Source organism: Ursus americanus, chromosome 14 (genome assembly GCF_024610735.1).
Source record: "Ursus americanus isolate L20-20 chromosome 14, mUrsAme1.1.p, whole genome shotgun sequence".
In the NCBI taxonomy this organism is placed as follows: Eukaryota; Metazoa; Chordata; class Mammalia; order Carnivora; family Ursidae; genus Ursus; species Ursus americanus.
The window spans coordinates 63539025-63549820 of NC_142140.1; the positions used below are offsets into that span (position 1 = coordinate 63539025).

General features: G+C 52.2%; 1 long non-coding RNA gene across 1 annotated transcript; it reads right to left on the reverse strand.

Annotated features, from left to right (window-relative positions):
* Positions 1-919: 919 nt before the first annotated feature.
* Positions 920-10786, reverse strand: LOC148109017 (uncharacterized). The gene is made up of 3 exons (XR_015726571.1): positions 10585-10786; positions 5791-6041; positions 920-1141 (listed from the first exon to the last, which is right to left on the reverse strand). It is a non-coding gene; the product is annotated as an uncharacterized LOC148109017 (long non-coding RNA).
* Positions 10787-10796: the final 10 nt, after the last annotated feature.

Consider the following 10796-nt stretch of genomic DNA (forward strand, 5'->3'; position numbering starts at 1 on the left):
AGTCCAGATGGCAAGCAGCTGGCTGAGGAGCAAACCAAGAATGGCTTCCTCCCCTTTCTGGTGATTGCAGAGATGAGAAGACAGGGAAGGAGCTTGCCACAGATGGGAGAGAGACCGGAGGAATTTGGAACGCGCCCAGGGGGCCCAGCTCCGAGGCAGGGGGGGCGAAACATTTTCTGCTCAGAGAGAACAGTTATTTACAAGGAGAACGGGGACCAGGTCCTTCCCTGGGGACACTGGTGGGCTCTGGCTGCTGTTTCTTGGCCACGACCCATCATACCAATTCCTGTTTCTAAGACAACTGGAGAACCAAACAGCAAGAACATGAATGGTGATAAGAGGTGGCTGTCGCGGGCCAGGCCAAGCCAGACAAGTAGAGCTCAAAGATCAGAAGTTTTGAGGCCAGTTCTAAATTTAGAGTCCAATTTTGGAGGGAGCCAAATCGAGCTCTCCCCGCACGAAGTGTGTCAGAAGAATAGAAGATACAGATCCCAGGGAGCGACCAGTACGGAGGGGGTGGGGAGCCCCCTTTCAGCCAGAGATGCTAAGAATGAGATCAACCAGGCTCTTTCCTGGGTTGTGGTGGTTTTTTTTTTTAAACTCTGTCTTTTCAAAGTAAGAGCTTTGAAAGAACTGCATTTCTCACCCCCCTGCCCCCTCCTCTCTTCCCTGCTGCTTTAAAAAATGTTTATTCCTTGGAAAGACCCTCACAGCAACTCCGGGTATGTGTGGAGCCGGCAAAATGGAAGCTTCCATGTCCCAGTCCGCACCCAGCCGCCATCCAACCCCGGCTGGCCCAGGCCCCACTCCCTGTGGAGGGAAGAGTGCCTGTCACCCACCGGGGAGGGCTTTTTCTGTTGGTTCAAGCCGGGTCATGCCCTCCTTGCACAGTGCACCAGACTGACTCCCATACCGGGTTGATGCCCTTGTGCCCCGCAGAAAAGTCAACGGAGCCCCAACTTTCCTGCTTTCTACCACAAGACTCCCAGTGGGCCTGAATGGACTCGGGGTCCAAAGACCTGGAGTCTGGGGCCCCACCCTCCACTTACACTTTCACCCCTGGCCTCTTACCTTCTGCTTTTGCTCGTTGCTTTGCTAAGAGATCCTGGAGCGCTGACCTCCCAAGCCACGACTTCCTCACCTGCAAAATACCAAGTTACCGGGTCAGGGCAGACCCACCCCCTGATGTTTCCTGCATTCGTACCCGCCCCTCTCCTCCGCCCTATGCTATGCAGGTCAGATGGCATCACCCCCGCAGCGGGTCCGCATTTACTGGGCTGCCGATCTCCCAGTCTCCCGAGAGCGCAGTCCGGGATGAGGTAGTCTCCCGCTCCAGACCTTTTCATAGCTTCCTACCGCCTACAGGGGCAAGCCCAGTCTGCCTAGCCTGGATCCCAAGACCACCCACGGTCTGACCCCAGCCTCGCTTTTTCTCCTCGTTCTTATCTACCAGCAGACGGAACAACCCTCCAAGTGTTCGTGTCTCTGGGTCCTCACACACATGCTTCATTGTACCCCAAATGTCCTTCTCCCCATTTCTGCAGGTCTCACCTATACCCTGCTGACCGCCCATGGCCTCGTTATTAGCAGTATGACCTTGAGCAAAGTGATTTGAGCCCCGTGTCTGCGTGAGACCGCTTCCAAAGACGACCGGAGCCATTCCTTCCAAACTGCATGTCCTTTGCAGTGTGACTCTGATGCTCCCTGCTTGTTGACCTCCCTTCCCCTGGAACCCGGGCTGCGTCTGTGAGCGTCACTGACCCGCTGGATGTGGCGGATGTGATGCTGTGTCACTTGTGGCTTCCACGCCTGCATTCTGGGAAGCCAGCCGGCCCCTGGGTCAAGAAGTCTGCGCTCTCCTGCCGAAGACCGAGGTCACGTGGGGGACGGCTGAAGTGCCCCAGCTCATGCCCACCCGGAGATCCTGGCCATGTGACAAAGCCATCGTGGTCCTCCAGCCTCAGCCTCAGCCTCAGCCGGGCTAACCTGAGCTCTGCCTGAATCTGCCAAATGGCGGTATGATAAAGATGGGGATGTTGATGGTTTCCTGCCTCACAGAGGGCTGGGAGGATCAAATCTGTCCGTCCAGGGAAAGCACTAGAACAGTGTCAGCAGGTCGTATGCTCTCAGTAAATGTTAGCTCCCTGCAACCTGCAATTATCTTGCTTAGTTCTTTCTTGGTCATCCCCAAATTCCACCGGCATATAGGAGGTGCCCAGTAAACACAGCTGAATATCAAAGGTCCCCTCCTTCAGGAAGCCTTCTCTGATCTCCCTCCACCAGAGGGAGATCAGTCTCCCTCCCCATGCCCACTGCCTTTATCAATGCCCTCCTGTGATGTAGGTTACATTCAACCCCAGCTCCGGCTGCTGGTTTCCTCTGGAGACGGTGAGCTCCTTGAAGGCAAGACCTTGCCCATGATACATGAGCAAGAAATATTTGTCGAATGAATAAAAACTGGGAGCAATGCCACCTGCTCTATCAGCCTCAGCAGACTTATTGGAATTGAAAAGGAGATCAATAAAGGTGGACTCGGGCACCTCTGGGTTTCCTCTATCTGGCTGCCATCCTTCTGCTTCTGTGTCTTCTGGTCCCATCTGTGTGAACTTTATCCTTTAGGGCAGGAGAGAAGCCAACTCAGGACTCTCGAAGGAAGCCTCCCAATTTCCTGCCCCGAGAGCTGGCTGACCTCCCAGGCCGCAGAAGGACGGGGTGTGAGGTCATAGACCTGGGAGGGAGCCAATGACCCAGCCCAAGTCCCTTCCCATTGTTGACGGATGCCTAAAGTTCCACCACTAGATGAAAAAATAACTGATTCCTAAGCCGTGATTCAACCAGGTATCAGTTTCTCGTCTCTACGGCTTGCCTGGTCCAAAGGCGCTGCTGAAGTATGAAAGAATGCAGGATTCCGTCTGGTTCAAAGATAGAAATGGCTTGACTCATCCGAAGACGCAAAAACATGCAGAATGAAATCGGGCGGCAGCGTTTCCTGGGTGCGGGTGGGACACCTAACTCAGAGGGAGGCACCCCAGGCCACATGACACCTCCTTTGGATTCTGGGGTCACCGACACAGCAGTGATGGGGCAGAGGAGAAGTTCTAGAATCTCAGAAGGGTCGGGAAGGCAACACCCAAAATGGCGTGAAACGAAGATGACAGTTTCCTTGGTGAGTGAGATCGTTAAAGATTTAAAATTAAGTTTAGATAGTTTAAGGGAATCCAAGTCATGGCATTAATATTTTTCTGTAAAAGAATCTATGCACATTTGGTATTTCTGTATTTAGGGCTCAATAGGATTTGGCCTATTTAGAGTCAAAATCTTGGAATTCCGGGACACCAGCTGGCCCCATCAGAAGAGCACGCGACTCTTGATCTCGGGGTCATCAGTTCGAACCCCACTTTGGGCCTACAAATTACTTATAAACAAACTTGAAAATAAATTCTTGGAATTCCAGTGGAAAAGGAACAAGTACGTCGTTGATTCAGATTTACAATTTTGAACTGCAAATTTCTTAAACTTACATCTAATATTGGAATGTTTATGAGAACGCAAAGTTCACCATATTTTTAAGTTTAAATTTTTTGGCTGAATAATCTAAATACTTGGAAAGATTTTGTCTCGTCAGACCGTGAAAGTACTTAAGAGGAAACCGAACACAATAAATGTTTACATCCAATTTAAAATGTTTAAGGGAGTTTAACTTTGTCGCTGGATCACACGTTCAAGCTCCTTTCAGAAGTGATGGTTAAAATACGTTGGACAGAAATAGAATAAGAGTTGTAAGCCGAAGCTTAAGGAAGAGCTTAGATGTTTTGAATTGTAAGGTCAGCGAACTAAATATGAATTTTAAAAGTCCGTTAAACCTCTGAATCATCTTTGTCCAGAAAATGAGATTTACAGTAAAACCCGCCTTGTAGAATTGTGGAGAGGATTACGTTTGAGACACTGGGTTTAAAGGGTTTGGCATCATGACCGTTCCGTGGGGAGCATTCGATATGACATGCCAGGGATTATTAGAGTTATTAACTCTTTCCTAAAGGAGAGTCTAAAAATGTTCAGAGGTAAGAACGATATTCTGAGATGCAGGATATGAGACAGAACGTCGTGGTGGCCAGAGTAAGATGTCCACCACACACCGTTGTCCCTCAGTCCCTCTCTGGCTGGCGAGGCTCGCTCTCACTGTGTCTGGGTCTCCCCAAAATATGGCCAAGCTCTCCAGCAGGGGTGGCATTCAGCTCATTATCATCACGCTGCCCAGTGTCCCCTTTGCCAGTGCCTGGGGGAGGCATTTCTCTGGGCTTGCTCCTTCATTCGTTCGCTCACCGATCCTACAAACGCCCGCTGATGTTTGCACCAGGCACGGGTCTAGGCAGGGGAAGGTTGCAGCGAACTCGGCTGACAACCCCCGTCTTCATGGGGCTCACGTTCTAGCAGAGGAAATGCACGCTATTCGAAATCAACAAGCAAATCCTGCAATATGTTCCAAGAGGATAGTTTACGGAGAAAAACCTACAGGGCCAGGGGATGGGAGTGCCAGGGGTGGGGATTGCAATTAGAGAATGGGTAACTACGGTGGGCCCCATGGAGGAGGAGACATCGGAGACATTTGAGCCAAGACTTTAAGGAGGTGAGAGGGAATTGTGCACACAGGGAAGAGCAAGGGCACAGGCTGTGAGGTAGGAGTGGGCGCTGGGTGGTGGAGGAGCGTGGAGGTGGGGCTGGAAGGGAGTGAACAGGGGGAGAGTAGGAGAGGAGGTCAGAGAGGTGATGGGTGGGGGGTAAGAGCTGACTGTGGAGGGCCTCATGGCCTTTACTCTAAACGAAGTGGGGAGCTGTTGGTATATTTTGGGGGAGAATTGGACAAATTTGTAAACTGTGTGTTAGATGTTATTTAATCTATATTGAATTCCTGGGTGTGATAATTCCTAATACATTGAGATAAAATTCTTCAGTGTTACTGTTCTCAGAAAAACACGCCAAAGTATTTAGACCTGAAGGGTCCTGATGTCCGCAACTTATTTTCCAATTATTAGGAAAAAAGAAAAAAAAAAAGCCCTAGTTACGTGTAATAGGTGCCTACTACTGAGTAATAACTGACCTCAAACTCGGGGCAGAAAACAGTAAGCTCGCACGTGTCTTATGGGGGATTCTGGGATGCCCACCGTTCATTTTTCACCTCTTTGCTGTCTTACAAAAAGTCTTTTTGGCCTGGAATCTTAACCGAGCCATGATCACGTTCAAGCTACTGCGTTCAGAATTGTGGAGATCCGAAGGTCAACAAAGGTCCTTCCATGAAAGAATACAGGCTTCATTCATTCGATTCATCCCGCAAACACGCAATGAGCACCTGCTACGTACCAGGCACGGCTCCAGACAACGAGTACACATCTCCGAAAAAGACAGCAGCTATTCCTGCTCTCGTGGAGCTGACGTTATAGCGGAGCTGCTAAACCATGAACAAATGAGGAAATTACGTTGTAAGGGGTGGTACAGAAAATACGACGGACTTACAACCTAGAGAGTGATCAGATGGCTGCTACAGCTGAGGCTGTCAGCCAAAGAAGGGCTGAGAAAGCGAGGTCACAAAAAAAGAAAAAAAAAAAAAACAAACCCACCCCTCCCAAAATGTTATTATCTCACATGATTTCTGAGGATCGGGGATCTGGAACAGTTTAACTGGGGGATTCTGGCCCCCGGTCTCTCATGAAATACAGTCAAGATGTTGACCAGGGTTACAGGCATCGGGTGACTCACTGGAGGCAGGAGGACCCACTTCCAAGATCCACTCACATGGCTGTTGGTGGGAGGCCTTGGTTCTTCACCATGTGGACTTCTCCACGGGGTCGCTGGAGGGTCTTCACGGCGCGGCTCTTGGCTTCTCCACAGACAGAATGAACCCAGAGAGAGAGAAAGGAGGAGGCCACGGTGCTTCTTAGGACCTGGTCCTGGATGTCCAAAACCTTCCCTTCCGCCATATTCCATCCTTCCAAAGTGAGCTGCCGAGCCCAGCCCATGCTCGAGGGGGGGGATTAGCTCCACCTCTATGAAGAAAGAGCAGAGTATCAAAGAATACTCTTTGCAAGCGCTATACAAGATTTGTAATTATAATAATTACCAGTATCGGTATTTTACACTCTGTTGGTACCTCCCATGAGGAGGGGTGCTGCACGGACCTTCTGCTAACCAGTCCTCAGTCTCTCCGAGAGCCTAAGGGGATCCTGGAGGGCATCCTCAAGGCAACCCTATGAGCTGCTTGCTATGATCTCCATTTTACACAGGACACAGAGGCACGCGGAGATTAAGAAACCTGCCCGAAGGGAGCCTGGATGGCTCAGTCAGTTAAGCATCTCCCTTTGTCTCAGGTCATGATCTCCAGGTCCTGGGATCGAGCCCCATGTCGGGCTCCCACCTCAGTGGGGAGCCTGCTTCTCCCTCTACCTCCGCCTCTCCCCCTGCTCGTGCTCTCTCTCTCTCACTCTCTCTCAAATGAATAAATAAAATCTTAAAAAAAAAAAAATGGGGCACCTGTGTGGCTCAGTCGTTAAGCATCTGCCTTTGGCCCAGGGAGTGATCCCAGAGTCCTGGGATCGAGCCCTGCACCGGGCTCCCTGCTCTGTTGGGAGCCTGCTTCTTCCTCTCCCACTCCCCCTGCTTGTGTTCCCTCTCTCACTGGCTATCTCTCTGTCAAAGAAATAAATAAAATCGTAAAAAGAAAAGAAAAGAAAAGAAAAAAAACCTTGCCCGAGGTCATGGCGTTTAGGGCCTGATCCAAGAGTCTGTGTTTAAAAGCATTATGCTAGATTGCCTCTTAAAAACTGCACAGGTCATGAGGTGCCTGACTGACCCTGTCAGAAGAGCATGGGACTCTTGACCTCAGGATCATGAGTTCGAGCCCCACTCTGAGTGTCAAGATTACTAAAAAAAATCAACTTAAACAAAATTGCCCGGTTCATCCTTAACGTTGTAAATTGCAAGCAGGAGATGGCACTTAAATTGTGTATCAATAATCGAGCGTTAAGATTTAGGAAACTAGAAAGCCGGGGTAGCAGGCGGGAGCGTAGGAGATGCTGAGGCCAAGTTTCACACTGGATTCTGAAGAGCTCCAGGCTTCCTGAGGCGTCCCAGGATCCGCTGTCGGGAGCGGGGGAGATCTGTGGACTCTCCCCCCAATCCCACCACAAGACCCCACGTGGATCTATTTCACACGTTGTTCCTCCGCAGAAGTCCTGGTCTGCAAAGACCACCGCAGCAGCCCCAGGCTGTCAGCGACATTTGTGGCCAACTTTCAAACAGGGAAGGCTAGGAGTGCATTACTGCAACCCTGTAGAGACAGAAGGTAACTTACAAAGGGGATGCAAAGGATTTCTGGTCGTGGAAACTCGCATGAGGTTTGTACAAAGAAGGTGCAATGGACTTCCGTCCTGGGGCAGACTGCTTTTTGTGTCTATGAGCAAGGTAACGTCAGCTTTCCAGACTGTCTCTCTCTGTGTCTGTTCTTTAAATTCTCCTTTGAACTGGATTTTACATCCCACTGGATCTTTCAACTGATGAGTTCAATACGATCTTTAAGATGTGTGCATTTCATATTTAAATGGCAGTCGCGTTTTTTTAAGTTAAAAAAATGATCCTTTAGCAATATGGTCTCCTTGCAGTCACTTGGCCACCCTCCTTCGTGCCCCATCCAGTCCATTCTACACACACGGGAGGCAGAGCCGGCTTTTCCCAGGGCACATCTGACGGTGCTACTCCACGGCTTAAGACTGACATGCCGTGTAGACTGCGGACAGCAGTGCAGGTCTGGTGTCTGTTGAGACAAGTGGGAGCCGTCAAGCTGAACAGGGCACATTGCCTGACATCAAACCGTGGAGCAGCCCCCAGAAAAGGTGCACCACCTGCTGGGCTCAGACCCTGTGCCCGCCCCCCTCCACCCCCCATGAAGCTCAGATATCGTCAGACTTGCCTTTCTAGCACAGGACAGAGAAGGTTTGTGGATTTTGTTTTGCTTTTCAGATTTAAAGATCTACTCCCTTTCTCCTCCCCCAAACCTCATTCCCCAGATCCTGGAGAATGTTCTGTGCTGAAGTGGGCTTTTTTTTTTTTTAAGATTTTATTTGTTTATTTGAGAGAGAGAGAGAGAATGCAAGCATGAACAGGGGTGGGGAGTGGTGGAAAGAGAGAGGGAAAGCAGACACTCTGCTGAGTGGGGGGACCGACACAGGGCTCGAATCCAGGACCCTGGGATCACGACCTGAGCTGAAGGCAGCCGCTTACCCAACTGAGCCACCCAGGCGCTCCCCAAACCGGGCTTCTAAGCCTCTCGCTATAACACAAAAAACAAATAAACTTCTACTCAGAGCTCAACCTTTGGCCTCTTGTGCTTAATTTCTTTAACAAAATGCCCTGCATGCTCTTCAGGCTCAAATAAAGCCCAAGATCCTTGGAAAGTCCTCCCCAACGGCCCCAGAGTGATCCAGGCCTGCCTACCCTCTGTCCTCCCTCTCTCTGGTCCAGAGACACCGGCCTCCTGAGCGAGCCGTCGCTTCCACACCCAACGTGTTCCCCTTTGGTGTTAGGACAGCCTTACTTTTTTGGCACCTCCTTCTCGCCGTCATCCCTTAAGTCTTCTAAACATTACAGGGCACCTCAGAAGGGTTTGCTTGGTTCTTTACCCCCTCTTGTGATCGCAGCACCCAGCCCTTCTCGACAGCTGAGCAGTGATTATTTAACTATTTAACTATCTATAACTACTGGTTTCGTGTCTCTCCCAAGAGACCATAAGCCCCAAAAGGTGGAACCCACACCAGTCTGTGGCCTTCGCGTCTACCTGCGTTTGGCATATGGGAGGCACTCAGTGGCACCACTCCGTCCACTGGCAGGGGGGCTCTGAAGCCCAGGTGTGAGGGCAGAGCATGGGGAGCAGGCATGGCGCATGTGGGGGCTGCGAAGGGAATGAGGGCTGGGTGGGTCTGAGCCCAAGGGCCAACAGCGAATCCCACAGAAGCATGGACTCTGCAGCTACTTGAGAGAGACAGAGATCGCTCCGAAAAGCTTCCGACTCTGTTGGAATCCCGTCCTCACCAGCAGCTTTGGGCCATCAGGGGCCGTGTGTATGGTGTGGCTGGACACGTGGCAGACATGAGGATGTCCGTCTGCCTGGCTGGGCTCCTTCCTTCACACCGAGGCCCACCTCCTCCCCTCCTTTCCGTCCGGAAGAGCTAGCAGGTTCAATGGGGAATGGGGTGTTCTAACATGGACAGGGGGGTCTGTGAAGGTCTCCCTTCCTCTTGCCTCCCTTTACCCATAAAACACCCAGAGCCCGACTTCCTGCCTTTGCTGGTCAGAACCACTCATTTCTGGAACTAATCAGTTCTTTCTGCTTTAACGAGCTGCTGTCTTTTCTTGTTGTGAACGCTCTAATCAGGCCCTTCACTCCATCTTTTTCTTGGAAGGTGACCTTATGCGTCTGGGAGCCCAAATCTGCCCTAAACAGGCAGTCTTCGGCTCCTTTCTGTGGGTCCAGGGCCCTGGGCAGACATGCCAAGGGACTGGAGGAAGGAGTGGGGGGGTCTGTCCGCGGCCGCTGCCCTGCCCCCCCCCCCCCGCCCCCGGAGAGGTTCTGGAGGATCCCGGGGCTTTCTGCACGGGCTCTGCCCCTGTCTGTGGGCTTGGAAGGGAGTTTGCGGATTTGTGGCTTTGCCCGGAATCACAAAATCTGCCTAGACCCACAGAATTTCTTCTCCCCAGCCAGGCCTGGGCCCGTTTGGAAACCTGAAAAGTGTGGTAGCATCAGAGTGACTTACACACACGTGTGAACACGTGTGGGGTGAGATACGCCTGTGTGTGATCGCAGGGATTCTCAGTGTGACTCTTTACAGGTCCCCCTTTTCAGTCAAGCAGGAAACCTGACACTTCAAGGATGAGCAGCAGGAGGGAAAGGAGGGAGAGGAGGAGGGAGAGGGGGAGAGAGAGAAGAGGGGGAGGGAGAAGAGAAAGGGGGTAGGAGGGGGTTAGAGGGGAAGGGAGGAGGGGAGGAGGAAGGAGGGGAGGGAGGAAGAGGAGGGAGAGAAAAGGAGGAGGAAAAAGAAAGGTAGGGAGAAGGAGGGGGTGGAGGGGATGAGAGAGGGGTAGGGAGGAGGAGGAGGAGGAAGGGAGGGGGCAGAGGAGGGGAGGGGAAGGGAGAGGGGGAGGGAGGAGAGGGCCCAGAGCAGGGCTGAAGGGATCCTAGGCCTCCCAGGAAGTGGGTTCAGTCCTGGAAGTCTGGACATCTCAATCCCCTACGTCACAGACACAGCAGAAAACGGGGGGGGGGGGATTTGTGTCTTGGGGGGTTGGGGGAACCCTGTGTCCTGCACCCTCTCCCACCTCCCAGGACACAGCCCAGGAGACTCAAAGGTGAGGGGAAGCTATTTTTGAGGCACACCCCTCACCCACAAACCTGTTTCCGGAGGGCCCCGACGCCCATCTCCTTCCAGCGAGAGCCTCTACCCACTCCCCTCCGAGCACCACCCCCAGAACTCACCATCCTGGGTTTTCAGGACGGCCTCTGCCTCTAGCCCCTTCCAGACGCCCCACCCTGGCTCTCACCTGTGACGCAGAGGAGACGCAGTGCGGAGGCTCCGGGCCAGGCTGCCCAGTAGTTCCCAGAGTTTCTTTCTCCGGGTGCTTCGGTGAGGGGGCGTGGGGCTCCCGGAGAGCCCCCTGTGGGAGGTTTGGGGGGCCCGAGTGAAGCTCACACCCAGCCACGTGAGGCCGGCACTGCCGCACTCTCCCCGGCCCCCTCCAGCTTCTCGCCCTCG